The following is a 17,987-nucleotide window of genomic DNA, read 5'->3' as shown; positions in this document are numbered from 1 at the left end:
TTCCAGCTCCTTGATCTGTTCAGTACTGTTGATTCCTTCTAGTGATTTTTAATTTTAATTATTGTATTCTTCATCTCTGTTTAGTTCTTTAGGTTTTCTAACTCTGTTAAAAAACTTCTAACTTCTCACACTGTTCATCCAATCTTCCCCCAAATTCTTTGAATGGCTTTACAATCATTACTTTGAACTCTTTATTGGTAGATTGCCTATCTCCACTTCACTTAGTCATTCTGGGGTTTTATCTTGTTCCCTTGTTTGTAATATGTTTCTTTGTCGCCTCGTTTTACCTAATTTGCTGTTTTTATTTTTATGTATCTGTAGGTTGGTTACACAAGAACACTTTTATCTTCTTTATTTAGAACAGATTTTACTAGATTTCAATGCAATATATTCTTTAAGCCTATAACTATTGTTAATATAGCTTTATTTCTGTTTCCAGTGCATAAGATTCTTAAAACAAAATAACATCAGCTTCAGTGCCTATTTCACAATACAAAACAAACAAACAAACAAAACATTAAAAAAAGACACCATTTGCCAAATAAGTTATTTGTTCCTAAGAGTATCAAAAGTGCAAAATATTCACCTTCTTTTCAGGTCTGTGTTGAAAGTATAATCATCTTCCTTGACACACTGAACAGAGAGATTCAACAGCTGCCAGGCTGCGTTTCTTTACTGGGGACAAGGTCAGGTATTTGGATGTGGACAGCGTTTCATTTGTCAAATTGTTCTGCATCAGTTTTTCAGTAATTTCACTTAGGAAAAAGGGTTTGAGTGTTTGCTCCTAATCCTTTGCTCCATCAGAGCTTGGGTCCCCGTGTCTTTCTTTCTTCCTTCCTTCCTTCCTTTCTTTCTTTCTCTCTCTCTCCCCTTCTCTCCCTCTGGCTCTCTCTTTCACTTTCTTATTGCCAACTCCAGACCACCAGGTTCTGGTCCATTAAAGGACCCCAACAAGTGGCACCTGAACAGGGACTCTGGTATATGTGGCATTTTGGACGGAGTGACTCAGGGCCTATTGAGGTCGGGACCTATTGAGGTCAGTAAGTACTAAGACGCAGGTCAAATGGCTGGAAAACCCCATCATTTCTCTACTTTACTTCACCATTTGTTTATAGCTCAGGGACTTTCACTTTCGTGCCAGTCAATAGAGGCTTGCTTTCAGTGGTTAAATGTAATCCTTGGTTCCCTGATAAAGGCAGTTTTGATTTAGAAATTTGGCACTGGGTCAAAGAAAATGTTGAACGAGCCACCAGGCAGAGAAAAAAATATTCCAGTTGATTTCTGGTCCCTATGGGCTCTCACTAAAGCTGAAATTCTGCCATTTCAAGGTAAATTCTAGCCCTCCCAATATTCGACAACAGGCAGAACACTTATTATATGAATATAAAATAAATGATAATACTTTACAAAAGGCCCAATTAAAACAACATAAAATATTTCAAAATTTTCCTACTAATCCTACCCATACTACTCCAAGTGCTCCTCCTCTGCCAACAGGCGCAACTCCAAAAGCCTCTCCTTTGCTAGAACCTAATAATTCTGATAACCCATTCCAGTGTTCTTGCCTGGAGAATCCCAGGGACGGGGGAGCCTGGAGGGCTGCCGTCTACGGGGTCGCACAGAGTCGGACACGACTGAAGCGACTTAGCAGCAGCAGCAATAATTCTGATAATGACTCTCCTGAGATGTTTTTTGACACCCAACCTGGTGTCAAATGCTCTTCTGGACAATAATGATAAGTCCTTGGCATAGACTCATATTTGCAAAAAATCAACACTTACTTGCTCTCCTCTGCGACAGAGGCTCTCTGAATTACTGGCTTTGCAATCACAAATTTCTGATGCCAATGGTTTCTCCGTCTTTCCAGTTTTAAGAAATCCTGATGCTCAAGGGCACATAATACCTCAATATGATGGTATTAATTTTTTTTACATGCAACAAATGAAAAAGGCTATAACTATATATGGCCCACATTCGCCTTTTACTAAAGAGCTTCTAAATGTTGTGGCATCTTCTATTGGAAACTTTATTCTCTATGATTGGCGAGTTTTAATAAAAGCTCACTTTAAACCAGGAGAATATCTTCAATGGACAATGTGGTTTCATGATATAGCCTGAGATAATACTAACAAGAATGCTTGAGCTGGCACTCCGCAAAACCAAATTACTTTTGAAATGTTAACTAACGCCAGACAATTTGATATCATAGAAACTCAAATACAATGCCCTCCCTTATTGAATGAACAATTAAAAACAGTGGCCCTTGAAGCTTGGAATCGAATTACACCTCAAGAAGAGCCTACAGGTAGCTACACTAAAATATTACAAGGGCCAGTGAAATTTTTGCTGATTTTTTAGCTAGATTCAGTTCAGTTCAGTTGCTCAGTCATGTCCGACTCTTTGCGACCCCATGAATAGCAGCACGCCAGGCCTCCCTGTCCATCATCAGCTTCCAGAGTTCACTCAGACTCACGTCCATCGAGTCAGTGATGCCATCCAGCCATCTCATCCTCTGTCGTCCCCTTCTCCTCCTGCCCCCAATCCTTCCCAGCATCAGAGTCTTTTCCAATGAGTCAACTCTTAAAATGAGGTGGCCAAAGTACTGGAGTTTCAGCTTTAGCATCATTCCTTCCAAAGAACACCCAGGGCTGATCTCCTTCAGAATGGACTGGTTGGATCTCCTTGCAGTCCAAGGGACTCTCAAGAGTCTTCTCCAACACCACAGTTCAAAAGCATCAATTCTTCGGTGCTCAGCCTGCTATTTCCCATACTGTAATCAGGGAAGAAACCAAAAAACAGCCAGAGAAATTACTTGCTTATGAGAATGCAAATCAGGAATGTCAAAAATCTATCGCTCCAATTTGTGAGACTGGAGCTATTATTGATTATTTGAAGGCTTGTCGCAATCTAAGATCAGAAACTCAAAAGATGCAAATGCTAACTGAGATAATGGCTGCTGACGTTAGAAAGAGAAATGAAGGATGCTTTACATGTGGAGATAGAAACCATTTAAAAGGGGACTGCCCTAAGAAGCCTAGTAAAAATCCTACAAAAATCTGCCCTCGCTGCCATAGAGGAAGCATTGGGCCAAAGATTGTAAATCTAAATTTGATATTGAAAGAAAACCTATTCCAAGAAACTCCAAGCAGGGGACCCCCCAGGTCCCCTTCAACAAAAACCAGGGACAAATTCTATCTTTTCCCTCAAAGCCTCAACATCCGGCAGTGCTTCCATCGATATACCAGCCCTAGATGATTTTTTCCTTTACCCTCAAGCAGTCCCTTCTAAAATACCTACTGGACTTTTTGGACCCCTGCCCCCACAAACCTTCGGTCTTTTACTTGGCCAATCTAGTTTGACTTCTAAAGGAATTACTGTTCACCCTGGAATAATTGATTCAGATTACAAAGGAGAGATTCAAATTATGTCATCTCAGATTCTATGACAATTCAAAAATGTGGACAAAATTGCTCAATTACTTCTTTTACCTTACATTTCTATTAACTCCTCTAATAATGTACAGACAAGCAGATTCAGCAGTACAGATAAAAAACAATCCTTATGGACATCATTGGTATCTGAATATGCCCAACCAAATATAAATATCAAAATTAATGGTAAAAGATTTTCTGGTCTCCTCGACCCTGGATCTAATATTAATATTACTATTATTTCCAAACACTTATGGCCCAAATCCTGGCCTATACAAAAAATCTCTTGCCAAATTGCAGGAATTTCTCAAACCAAAGTACAAAAAATTTATCAAAATGTTCAAATCTACCCATATGAGGGATCAAAAGGCCAGCTTGCAACATTAAGACCTGATGTGATAGATGTACCCCTTAATCTAATAGGAAGAGACTTACTTATGCAATGACAAACTCAGATACACATTGCACATTTTTCCTAAGGGCCACTGCTCATTTAACAAACAAAGCAATTACTAAAATAACTTGGAAGAATGACGAGCCTATTTGGACAGAACAATGGCCCTTTACGAAAGAAAAATTACAGACTACTAAAGAACTTATAGACACACAATTAGAATTGAAACATATTGAGGAATCTTGCTCTCCTTGGAACTCTCCTATTTTTGTTATAAAAAAAGAGATCTAACAAATGGCATCTCTTAACAAACCTTAGAAAGTTAATGCATCTATGAAACCTATGGGTACATTATAACCAGGGATCCCATCACCTACTACTATTCCTCAAAATTGACACATTATTATTATTGATTTACAAGGCTGCTTTTTTAATATACCTTTACACCCTTTAGACCGGGAAAGATTCACTTTCTCTCTCCCTTATCCTAATCATATCGGGCCTCGTAAAAGATTTCAACGGACTATATTACTTCAAGGTAATACAGTCCACTGAATACAGACTTTACATCAAATGTGACAGCAATTCCCTCATGCATATATCATTAATAATATACTATAACTTCAAGGTAATATAGTCCATTGAATATAGACATTGAATATAGACTTTACATCAAATGTGACAGCAATTCCCTCATGCATATATCATTAATAATATACTATAACTACCACCCTGCTTACTTAACATATATGCAGAGTACATCATGAGAAATGCTGGGCTGGGAGAAGCACAAGCTAGAATCAAGATTGCTGGGAGAAATATCAATAACCTCAGATATGCAGATGACACCACCCTTATGGCAGAAAGTGAAGAGGAACTAAAAAGCCTCTTGATGAAAGTGAAAGAGGAGAGTGAAAAAGTTGGCTTAAAGCTCAACATTCAGAAAACTAAGATCATGGCATCTGGTCCCATCATTTCATGGGAAATAGATGGGGAAACAGTGGAAACAGTGTCAGACTTTATTTTGGGGGGCTCCCAAATCACTGCAGATGGTGATTGCAGCCATGAAATTAAAAGACGCTTACTCCTTGGAAGGAAAGTTATGACCATCCTAGACAGCATATTGAAAAGCAGAGGCATTACTTTGCCAACTAAGGTCCATCTAGTCAAGGCTATGGTTCTTCCTGTGGTCATGTATGGATGTGAGAGTTGGACTGTGAAGAAAGCTGAGCGCTAAAGAATTGATGCTTTTGAAGTGTGGTGTTGGAGAAGACTCTTGAGAGTCCCTTGGACTGCAAGGAGATCCAACTAGTCCATTGTGAAGGAGATCAGCCCTGGGATTTCTTTGGAAGGAATGATGCTAAAGCTGAAACTCCAGTACTTTGGCCACCTCATTTTAAGAGTTGACTCATTGGAAAAGACTCTGATGCTGGGAAGGATTGGGGGCAGGAGAAGAAGGGGACAACAGAGGATGAGATGGCTGGATGGCATCACCGACTCGACGGACGTGAGTTTGAGTGAACTCCAGAAGTTGATGATGGACAGGGAGGCCTGGCGTGCTGCTATTCATGGGGGTCACAAAGAGTTGGACATGACTGAGAGACTGAACTGAACTGAACTGAACTGATAACTACAAAAAGGAGAAATGATATTTTTGACACTGAATAGCCATGATATTCTTTAGACTCCAGAGAAAACTGATTAAAATAAAATCTTTTTTGAAATTGCAAAACCGGTTCTTCTTACACGTGCAGTTAGGAAAAGTTTAACTTGTTAAAATACTTTTTTGGAGCTCCAATTCTGCCTGGGAAACAAAAACAATCCTAAGAAAAAACCTAAAGTTAACTCTTATCATGTCCTTGGGATACACAGCCCACTCTATCTGAGATTCCAGCCATAAGCAAATTGGTGGAACTAAAAAATAAATATATATATCAAAAAGATATTTTAAATTTCAAACAGAAAACTATGTCTGTCTGTCTATCTAAAATTATCTATATCTTAATGTATGTCTTTGTTTTTGGATAATATGAAGTTAATGAGCTCTACTTAAATTCAAGTTCACATGAACTGAAAAAATTCAATATTAAATATGTTTATTTAAATATAAATATAATTTAAATATAATTATTTGCTAATCTAATTAAGACATGTCTTAAATCATCAACATTGTATAATACTTTTATTATGCCTAGATTAAAGGTAAAACTAAATTTGTCAACAAAAAACTAACTCTTTATATATATATATAAATATCTAAATAAGATGAAAAATTTTAAATAAACTGTATTAAAAATAATTATAATTTTTAAAATGTCTATCTAAAATAATCTCTTAGGATTGGAGTAAATTCCTAGAATTCAACTAAACTAAATGACAACAGTTTATTGAATAGCTAGGTCATTTCCAAATAAAGTAAGATTTTAAAACATTAATTACTGAACACTAACTTCCTCTTACAAAAAGTTTTTCTTACAGAAAACTAAAGAGATTTTAGACTATTAATAAATATAAATATATATTATAATATATAATATACTAAATATATTCATCTATAAAATGCTAATATACAAGACACTTCATAGTTGCTAAAGAAAAGTAAGATATACGCTTTTAATAAAAAGAAATAACAAATTACAAATAAAATGATAAATACAAAAATATAAAAAAGGTTTATGACAAATGAAAGAGAATTTTATGGCAAATGGATGTAACTCATTGCCCTGAACTTTCTTCCTCTTCCTTCTTACACGTCTCAATCGATACAAATTCTTCTTTTATATGGGCCACACCTCTCCGCGGTGAAACTACACGACATGTTATAACCCACCTGTTAGCTTACTTTGCAATAATGAGAACACCTAATTCTATAAAAACAGACAATGGCCCTGCCTATATTTCTAAACAATTCAAACAATTTTTACATTCATTCTCTATTAAACAGATTACAGACATTGCTTATAATCCACAAACACAAGACATAATTAAACTAACACATACACACTGAAACTACAAATAAAAAATTAAATAAGGGGGAATATACAAGAACACTTTTATCTTCCTTATCCAGAACAGACTTTACTAGGTTCCAATGCAATATATTCTTTAAGCCTATAACTATTTTTAATATAGCTTTATTTCTGCTTCCAGTCTGTAAGATTCTTAAAATAACATCAGCTTTAGTGCCTATTTCACAATACAAAACAAAAAAACAAACATAAAAAAGACACTATTTGCCAAATAAGCTATTTGTTCCTAAGAGTATCAAAAGTGCAAAATATTCACCTTATTTACAGGTCGGTCTTGACAGTATAATCATCTTCCTTGACACAGTGAACAGAGAGATTCAACAGCTGCCAGGCTGCATTTCTTTTCCAGGGACAGGGTCAGGTATTTGGATGTGAACAGCGTTTCATTTGTCAAGTTGTTCTGCATCCGCTTTTCAGTAATTTCACTTAGGAAAAAAGGTTTGAGTGTTTGCTCCTAATCCTTTGCTCCATCAGAGCTTGGGTTCCCGTGTCTTTCTTTCTCTCTCTCTCCCTCCCTCCCTCCCTCTGGCTCTCTGTTTCACTTTCTTATCGTCGACTCCAGACCACCAGGTTCCGGTCCATTAAAGGACCCCAGCAGTTGATTATATTTTCTGAGCCTGCATAAGTGGCCATTTGTAGAGGATATCCTACGAGTTCCACTAGTACACTCCACTCTGGTCACCAGAGCTGTGTGTTGTGGGGTGCCCCCTATGTGGGCTGCATGGGTCCTTCTGTTGTGGTGGGCTGACTACTGTGGGTGGTATGGTAGGCATGGCTGACACCCAGTCTGATTGGTTGCCAGGCTCTGCCTTATGCAGAGGCTGCAGGCTACTAGTGGGTGGGATCAGGTCATGAGGCTGCTGGCTTACGAGCCCCAGTGGGTTCCAGGGCTACTTCTAGCCTACTGGTGGACAGAACCAGGTTCTGGGGTGGGTGGTTGGAGGGCCAAGTTTTCCAGATTTACTGTCATCCTGCTGATGGGTGGGCTGGTTCCTAATAAGGCTGGCTGAGGGTTCTGAGCTGTCCCCAAGGTGGCACTTATCCACTGATGAGTTGGGCCAAATCCCAGGGTGACTGGCTGAGCCATCCAAGACATCTCAAAACTTGTGTTGGCTTGCTGGTGGGAACAGCTGGGGCCCATGGGGTCCCAGGACTAGTGCCAGCTTACTGGTGGGCAGAGCCAATTTCTGGGGTCTCTGGCTATAGGGCCTTGGAGGTCCCAAAGCTGGTGTCAGCCTACTGGTGGGTGGGGAAGGATCCCTGGACCACTGGCTAAGGGGCCCAGGGTGTCCCAGAGCTGGTGTTGGCCTGCTGGTGGACAGGGATGGGATCCAGGTGGTCCTGGGGCTGTGTCAGCCTACTGGTGGGTGGGACCAGGGCCCAGGGGATCCCAGGGTTGGTGCCTACTCACTGGTGGGTAAAGGTGTTCCCAGGTCCAGTGCTGGTCCACTGATGGATGGAGCCAGGTCTCAGGATCTCTAGCTGCAGGGCCCTGGAAATCCCAGGGATGGTGCTAGTACACTGGTGTGCAAGGACAGGTCCTGGGCCCTGTGGTGAACAAGGCCAGGTCCCGGGGCAGCTGTGGGCTCAGGAGGTGTTAAGGTAGCAGGTCTGCTGGTGAGTGGGACTGCATCTCCTCTCAGCTACTTGCTTGGCCTAAGGTCTCCCAGTACTGGTACCCACAGGCTGGTGAGCAGGGCTGGGGGCAGGTCCCTGCACTAATAAGCTAGATCAGTTCAGTTCAGTCGCTCAGTCATGTCTGACTCTTTGTGACCCCATAAATAGCAGCACACCAGGCCTCCCTGTCCATCACCACTCCCGGAGTTCACTCAAACTCACGTCCATCGAGTTGGCGTTGCCATCCAGCCATCTCATCCTCTGTCGTCCCCTTCTCCTCCTGCCCCCAATCCCTCCCAGCATCAGGGTCTTTTCCAATGAGTCAACTCTTCGCATGAGGTGGCCAAAGTACTGGAGTTTCAGCTTTAGCATCATTCCTTCCAAAGAAATCCCAGGGCTGATCTCCTTCAGAATGGACTGGTTGGATCTCCTTGCAGTCCAAGGGACTCTCAAGAGTCTTCTCCAACACCACACTTCAAAAGCATCAATTCTTCGGCACTCAGCTTTCTTCACAGTCCAACTCTCACATCCATACATGACTACTGGAAAAACCATAGCCTTGACTAGATGGACCTTTGTTGGCAAAGTAATGTCTCTGCTTTTCAATATGCTATCTAGGTTGGTCATAACTTTCCTTCCAAGGAGTAAGAGTCTTTTAATTTCATGGCTGCAATCACCATCTGCAGTGATTTGGGAGCCCCCCAAAATAAAGTCTGACACTGTTACCACTGTTTCCCCATCTATTTCCCATGAAGTGATGGGACCAGATGCCATGATCTTAGTTTTCTGAATGTTGAGCTTTAAGCCAACTTTTTCACTCTCCACTTTCACTTTCATCAAGAGGCTTTTTAGTTCCTCTTCACTTTCTGCCATAAGGGTGGTGTCATCTGCATACCTGAGGTTATTGATATTTCTCCCGGCAATCTTGATTCCAGCCCAGCATTTCTCATGATGTACTCTGCATATAAGTTAAATAAGCAGGTGACAATATACAGCCATGACGTACTCCTTTTCTTATTTGGAACCAGTCTGTTGTTCCATGTCCAGTTCTAACTGTTGCTTCCTGACCTGCATACAGATTTCTCAAGCAGCAGGTCAGGTGGTCTGGTATTCCCATTTCTTTCAGACTTTTCCACAGTTTATTGTGATCCACACAGTCAAAGGCTTTGGCATAGTCAATGAAGCAGAAATAGATGTTTTTCTGGAACTCTCTTCCTTTTTTGATGATCCAGTGGATGTTGGCAATTTGATCTCTGGTTCCTCTGCCTTATCTAAAACCAGCTTGAACATCTGGAAGTTTACGGTTCACGTATTGCTGAAGCCTGGTTTGGAGAATTTTGAGCATTATTTTCCTAGCATGTGAGATGAGTGCAATTGTGAGGTAGTTTGAGCATTCTTTGGCATTGCCTTTTTTTGGGATTGGAATGAAAACTGAGCTTTTCCAGTCCTGTGGCCACTGCTGAGCTTTCCAAATTTGCTGGCATATTGAGTGCAGCACTTTCACAGCATCATCTTTCAGGATTTGAAATAGCTCAACTGGAATTCCATCACCTCCACTAGCTTTGTTCATAGTGATGCTTTCTAAGGCCCACTTGACTTCACATTCCAGGATGTCTGGCTCTAGGTGAGTGATCACACCATCGTGATTATCTGGGTCGGGAAGATCTTTTTTGTACAGTTCTCCTGTGTATTCTTGCCAACTCTTCTTAATATCTTCTGCTTCTGTTAGGTCCATAGCATTTCTGTCCTTTATTGGGCCCATCTTTGCATGAAATGTTCCCTTGGTATCTCTAGTTTTCTTGAAGAGATCTCTAGTCTTTCCCATTCTGTGGTTTTCCTCTATTTCTTTGCATTGATCACTGAGGAAGGCTTTCTCCTTGCTATTCTTTGGAATAAGCTAGATGGAGGGTTCCAAAAGGCACTTGATAGCACCACTGCTCACATGGTAGAACAAGCTGCCCAAAATGGCTGCTGCCAGCGTCTGTGTCCCTTGGGTGATCTCCAGTTACCTCCTCCTTCTGTGGGAAGCTCTCCAAGATCAGCAGGTGGATCTGACCCAGGCTCTCTGCACATTACTGCTTCTTCCCTTGGTGCCAGAATATGTGAGATTTTGCATACACCCTTTCAGAGTGGATCTCTATTTCCCACAGCCTTCTTGCTCTCCCAATAGTAAGCCTACTAGCCTTCAAAGACAAACATTCTGAGAACTTATCTTCCAGGTGCAGGACCCCTAGGCTGGGGAGCCTGATGTGGGGCTCAGACTCATTGCTTCTTGGGGAGAACCTTTGCAGTTGTAATTATCCTTGTTTGTGGGTTGCCCACCCAGCAGTATGGATCTTGACTATACTGAATCTCTGCTACTCCTACCCGTTTCGTTGGGGTTCCTTCTTTATATCTTTAGTTGTAGAAGATCTTTTCTACTAGCCTTCTGGTCTTTCTCATCAATAGTTGCCACATAAATAGTTGTAATTTCAGTGTGCTTATTGGAAGAGGTGAGTTTAGGGCCACACCCCCCAAAACAGATTGGGTATAAATACTGGCAGATTGGACAAGTTACTTAACTTCACTGTGCCTCTGTTTCCTCATCTGTAAAGTGGAAATAATAATAGTACTTACCTGGTAAGATTGTTGTCAGGATTGAGCAAGATGATGCTTACAAATTGTTTATAAAATAATCTCACACACAGGAAGCACTCAGTAAATTTTACTCATTGTTATTGTTGTTGATGCTGCTATTGACTCTTCTAGCTCTTTTTTCTAGACTGAAGAGGTTCTTTATCCTTTTAGTCTTTTGTAAAACATCAGTTGTTCCACCCCTTTGATTATTTTAATTGCTCTTCTCTGGGCTTTTTCCAGATCCACTAATATTTCTCGTGGGGTTTCATTACTACCTCTGTACCAAGTATCCTAGGTTACTTGGCTGAGGGTAATATGAGTATTCCTTTCACATAGCCTTGACACTGAAAATGACACCAAAAATCTTATTTGCTTTTTTAGCACATTGGGCTGGTTTGTTCAGGAAATAAACTGAAAACTCCAGCATAATTATATTGAGTCCTAACCAATATGTGTGACCTAGTCTTTCTTCTGCTCTTTGAATATAGCATTCCATATACTACTGGCCCAGGACTGGCTCTCTTCCTTACCTTCTTTGGAGAACACATGACTCCCGTAGCTTCAACATTGTGCATATAGCTCCCAGATCTATCACTGGTCCTGACTTCACTCCTGAATTCTAGACCCAAGCCTCTAACTGCCCATTTTGATAACTCCACTTGGAAATCCCACCAGTCTCTTAAATCAGGAGTCCTCAGCCTCCAAAATCTAATGCCTGATGGTCTGAGGTGGAGCTGATGTAATAGTAATAGAAACAAAGTGCACAGTAAATGTAATGCTCTTGAATCATCCTGAAACAACCATTGCCCATGCCCCACCCCTCAAGTTCGTGGAAAAATTGTCTTCTATGAAACCAGTTTCTGGTGCCAAAAAGGTTGGAAACTGCTGCCTTAAATCCAACCTGTCCAGAGCTGAGCTCCACCTTCTGACTCCCATTTTAATGCTATTAGCTGTCCTATGCTTTCCAGTTATCCAGGTTCAAAACCCTGGTGTCATCTTTCCATCCTTCTTCTTTAAGCACTCCACATCCACCCAGCCCATCGGTTGCTAAAGCAGGGTAATCATACCACGGTGCTGGATTTCTTATTCAGCTTTCCATTTCCATTCCTACCGCAGCCTTTAAATGAAGGCCTCACTACTTTTCAGCAAGACTACCTTTCCAACCTTTTCACTGGTCTCCCCTGTTGCCCATCTCTCTGCAATTGGCTTATTCCCCTGCTGCTGCTGCTGCTGCTGCTAAGTCACTTAAGTCGTGTCCAACTCTGCGCGACCCCAGAGACAGCAGCCCACCAGGCTCCCCTGTCCCTGGGATTCTCCAGGCAAGAATACTGGAGTGGGTTGCCATCTCCTTCTCCAGTGCATGAAAGTGAAAAGTGAAAGTGAAGTCACTGAGTCATGTCCAACTCTCAGCGACCCCATGGACTGCAGCCTACCAGGCTCCTCTGTCCATGGGATTTTCCAGGCAAGAGTACTGGAGTGGGGTGCCATTGCCTTCTATGCTTATTCCCCTATTTGTTGACAAATTAATATTGGTGAGGTTTTGAGCAGGGGAGTGAATGAGTTAAAGTTTTCTGGGGCATTAAGACCTTCCACAATATGGCCTCAACTTAGCTTTTCAGCCTTTCCCTCAACATGTGAATTAATTAAATCAGTGTTTATCATGCATCTCCAAAGAACCAAGGACTGCCACAAACACTGGACTAAACTTATGTATACTTTTCAATCAGTAAGTCCTTCCTGAGCATTTACTATGTACTCAATACCGTAAGGTCCTCTTTCAGTTTGTCCTTGAACTGAATCTAAGTACTTATGGGAACTGAACGTCACCTGCAAACATGGAGATTTCCTTGGTACTCAAGGAAATAGAAGACACATACACGGATGCTCACATATGTTGTAACTGAGTACCTATTTTGGTTAGGTGTTGGGCTAGTGGCTGTCAGGAAAGAAATAAGTAATACTTGCTTCCTGCCCTCAAGATACTCATGACATGGTATAGTTCAGTTCAGTTCAGTTGCTCAGTCATGTCTGACTATTTGCGACCCCATGAATAGCAGCACACCAGGCCTTCCTGTCCATCACCAACTCCCGGAGTTCATTCAGACTCACGTCAATTGAGTTGGTGATGCCATCCAGCCATCTCATCCTCTGTCGTCCCCTTCTCCTCCTGCCCCCAATCCCTCCCAGCATCAGGGTCTTTTCCAATGAGTCAACTCTTCACATGAGGTGGCCAAAGTACTGGAGTTTCAGCTTTAGCATCATTCCTTCCAAAGAAATCCCAGGGCTGATCTCCTTCAGAATGGACTAGTTGGATCTCCTTGCAGTCCAAGGGACTCTCAAGAGTCTTCACCAACACCACAGTTCAAAAGCATCAATTCTTCGGTGCTCATCCTTCTTTACAGTCCAACTCTCACATCCATACATGACCACTGGAAAAACCATAGCCTTGACTAGATGGACCTTTGTTGGCAAAGTAATGTCTCTGCTTTTGAATATGCTGTCTAGGTTGGTCATAACTTTTCTTCCAAGGAGTAAGCGTCTTTTAATTTCATGGCTGCAATCACCATCTGCAGTGATTTTGGAGCCCCCCAAAATAAAGTCTGACACTGTTTCCACAGTTTCCCCACCTATTTCCCATGAAGTGATAGGACCGGATGCCATGATCTTCGTTTTCTGAATGTTGAGCTTTAAGCCAACTTTTTCACTCTCCAATTTCACTTTCTTAAGAGGCTTTTTAGTTCCTCTTCACTTTCTGCCATAAGGGTGGTGTCATCTGCATATCTGAGGTTATTGATATTTCTCCCAGCAATCTTGATTCCAGCTTGTGTTTCTTCCAGTCCAGCGTTTCTCATGATGTACTCTGCATATAAGTTAAATAAGCAGGGTGACAATATACAGCCTTGACGTACTCCTTTTCCTATTTGGAACCAGTCTGTTGTTCCATGTCCAGTTCTAACTGTTGCTTCCTGACCTGCATACAGATTTCTGAAGACACAGGTCAGGTGGTCTGGTATTCCCATCTCTTTCAGAATTTTCCACAGTTTATTGTGATCCACACAGTCAAAGGCTTTGGCATAGTCAATAAAGCAGAAAGAGATGTTTTTCTGGAACTCTCTTCCTTTTTCCATGATCCACCAGATATTGGCAATTTGATCTCTGGTTCCTCTGCCTTTTCTAAAACCAGCTTGAACATCAGGGAGTTCACGGTTCACATATTGCTGAAGCCTGGTTTGGAGAATTTTGAGCATTACTTTCCTAGCATGTGAGATGAGTGCAAATGTGAGGTAGTTTGAGCATTCTTTAGCATTGCCTTTCTTTGGGATTAGAATGAAAACTGAGCTTTTCCAGTCCTGTGGCCACTGCTGAGCTTTCCAAATTTGCTGGCATATTGAGTGCAACACTTTCACAGCATTATCTTTCAGGATTTGAAAGAGCTCAACTGGAATTCCATCACCTCCACTAGCTTTGTTCGTAGTGATGCTTTCTAAGGCCCACCTGACTGCATATTCCAGGATGTCTGGCTCTAGGTGAGTGATCATACCATTGTGACTATCTGGGTCGTGAAGATCTTTTTTGTACAGTTCTCCTGTGTATTCTTGCCACCTCTTCTTAATATCTTCTGCTTCAGTTAGGTCCATACCATTTCTGTCCTTTATTGAGCCCATCTTTGCATGAAATGTTCCCTTGGTATCTCTAATTTTCTTGAAGAGATCTCTAGTCTTTCTCATTCTGTGGTTTTCCTCTATTTCTTTGCCTTGATCGCTGAGGAAGCCTTTCTTATCTCTTCTTGCTATTCTTTGGAACTCTGCATTCAGATGCGTATATCTTTCCTTTTCTCCTTTGCTTTTCACCTCTCTTCTTTTCACAGCTATTTGTAAGACCTCCCCAGACAGCCTTTTGCTTTTTTGCTTTTCTTTTCCATGGGGATGGTCTTGATCCGTGTCTCCTGTACAATGTCACGAACCTCATTCCATAGTTTATCAGGCACTCTATCTATTAGATCTAGGCCCTTAAATCTATTTCTCACTTCCACTGTATAATCATAAGGGATTTGATTTAGGTCATACCTGAATGGTCTAGCGGTTTTCCCTATTTTCTTCCATTTGAGTCTGAATTTGGTAATAAGGAGTTCATGATCTGAGCCATAGTCAGCTCCTGGTCTTGTTTTTGTTGACTGTATACAGCTTCTCCATCTTTGGCTGCAAAGAATATAATCAATCAGATTTCGGTGTTGACCATCTGGTGATGTCCGTGTGTAGAGTCTTCTCTTGTGTTGTTGGGAGAGGGTGTTTGCTATGACCAGTGCGTTTTCTTGGCAAAACTCTATTAGTCTTTGCCCTGCTTCATTCTGTACTCCAAGGCCAAATTTGCCTGTTACTCCAGGTGTTTCTTGACTTCCTACTTTTGCATTCCAGTCCCCTAAAATGAAAAGGACATCCTTTTTGGGTGTTAGTTCTAAAAGGTCTTGTAGGTCTTCATAAAACCGTTCAACTTCAGCTTCTTCAGTGTTACTGGTTTGGGCATAGACTTGGATTACTGTGATATTAAATGGTTTGCCTTGGAAACGAACAGAGATCATTCTGTCATTTTTGAGACTGCATCCAAGTACTGCATTTCAGACTCTTTTGTTGACCATGATGGCTATTCCATTTCTTCTGAGGATTCCTGCCCGCAGTAGTAGATATAATGGTCATATGAGTTAAATTCACCCATTCTAGTCCATTTTAGTTCCCCGATCCCTAGAATGTTGACGTTCACTCTTGCCATCTCTTGTTTGACCACTTCCAATTTGCCTTGATTCATGGACCTGACAATCCAGGTTCTTATGCAATATTGCTCTTTACAGCATCGGACCTTGCTTCTATCACCAGTCACATCCACAACTGGGTATTGTTTTTGCTTTGCCTCCATCCCTTCATTCTTTCTGGAGTTATTTCTCCACTGATCTCCAGTAGCGTGTTGGGCACCTACTGACCTGGGGAGTTCCTCTTTCAGTATCCTATCATTTTGCCTTTTCATACTGTTCATGGGGTTCTCAAGGCAAGAATACTGAAGTGGTTTGCCATTCCCTTCTCCAGTGGACCACATTCTGTCAGACCTCTGCACCATGACCCACCCGTCTTGGGTTGCCCCGCGGGCATGGCTTAGTTACATTGAGTTAGACAAGGCTGTGGTCCTAGTGTGATTAGATTGACTAGTTTTCTGTGAGTATGGTTTCAGTGTGTCTGCCCTCTGATGCCCTCTTGCAACACCTACCATTTTACTTGGATTTCTCTTACCTTGGGCGTGGGGTATCTCTTTATGGCTGCTCCAGCAAAGTGCAGCCGCTGCCTTACCTTGGACAAAAGGTATCTCCTCACCGCCACCCTTCCTGACCTTCAACGTGGGATAGCTCCTCTAGGCCCTCCTGCGCCCGCGCAGCCAACGTTCCTTGGACATGGGGTGGCTTCTCCCGGCCACCACCCCTGGCCTCGGGCACAGGGTGGCTCCTCCCAGCCGGTCCTGTGCTGTCGCAGCCTTATACATGGTGTAAGAAACATGTAAATCAAACATAATATTTCAGGAGGGCTAAGAGAGAGATTTGCAGGAGGCAAGGGGGTGGTACTCTGAAAGACCATACACGGAGCCCCTAACTCAGCCTGAGGGCATCGTGGAAAGCTTGATGGCCTTTTTTTTTTAAACTGGAGGATAATTACAATGTTGTGTTGATTTCTGCCTTACAGTCAGCCATGAGTTTACATAGGTTCCCTCCCTCATGAACTGCCCTTGCATCCCCCACTCCATCCCACCCCTCTAGGTTGTTACAGAGCACTGGGTTGAGCTCCCCATGCTATACAGCAACTTCCTACTGGCTATCTATTTTACACACGGTAGTGTATATGTTTCAATGCTACTCTCTCAATTCCGTCTCACTCTCTCCTTGGGTTTCCCTGGTGGCTCAGACTGTAAAGAATCTGCCTGCAATGCAGAAGCTCTGATTTTGATCCCTGGGTCAGGAAGATCCCCTGAAAGAGGAAATGGCAACCCACTCCAGTGTTCTTGCCTGGGGAATCCCATGAAGAGAGGAGCCTGGTGGGCTACAATCCATGGGGTCACAAAGAGTGGGACATGACTGAGCAACCAACACTAACTCCTTTCACCATTGTATCCACAAATCTGTTTTCTATGTCTGCATCTCTATTCCTGCCCTGCAAATAAGTTCATCAGTACTATTTTTCTAGATTCCGTATATATGTGTTAAAATACAATATTTGGTTTTCCCTTTCTGGCTTGCTTCACTCTGTATGATAGGCTCTAGCTTCATCTACCTAACTAGAACTGACTCAAATTTGTTCCTTTTTATGCTGAGTAATATTCCATAGTATATATGTACTGTCAACTACAAATTGGCACTTGCCATGGGTGGTTGCCATCTACCACTATCAAGGATTAAATCATGTGCTGCTGCAGCTGCTGACCTTCAACACCCCCAAAGGAATTCAGGGTGGAGAGCAGAAATGAGGTACTCTGTGCTCTGGGAAAACTGGCAGGACAGGTCCTCAGATAGATATTCTCAGGAAGTAATTTTATGAGCCCAATTCTTGTATCTCCTCATAACTAGAAAAGCACTAAAATCCTTCTTGGTGACTAGTGGAAACTTCATGAGACCAGCAGAAATTTTTTACAAAAAATATGTGCTTGATTGCATGTACTCTCCTTTTACCAAAATCACATATATACTGTCTGTCCCCACCACCTCTTTGGAGCAGCTTCTCAGAGCTATCTGAGGTGCTGTCTCCTGGACTGCAGTCCTCATATTGCCCCAAAGAAACCTTAACTCACAACCCTCACATTGTACGTTTTTTTTTTTTTAGTCGACAGTACCATGTTTGGTGACCTTTAAACTGAGTTTTGTCAGAT

This window comes from Capra hircus (genome assembly GCF_001704415.2).
Source record: "Capra hircus breed San Clemente chromosome X unlocalized genomic scaffold, ASM170441v1, whole genome shotgun sequence".
In the NCBI taxonomy this organism is placed as follows: Eukaryota; Metazoa; Chordata; class Mammalia; order Artiodactyla; family Bovidae; genus Capra; species Capra hircus.
The sequence above is the reverse complement of the archived record's forward strand: the minus strand, read 5'-3'. Positions refer to the sequence as shown.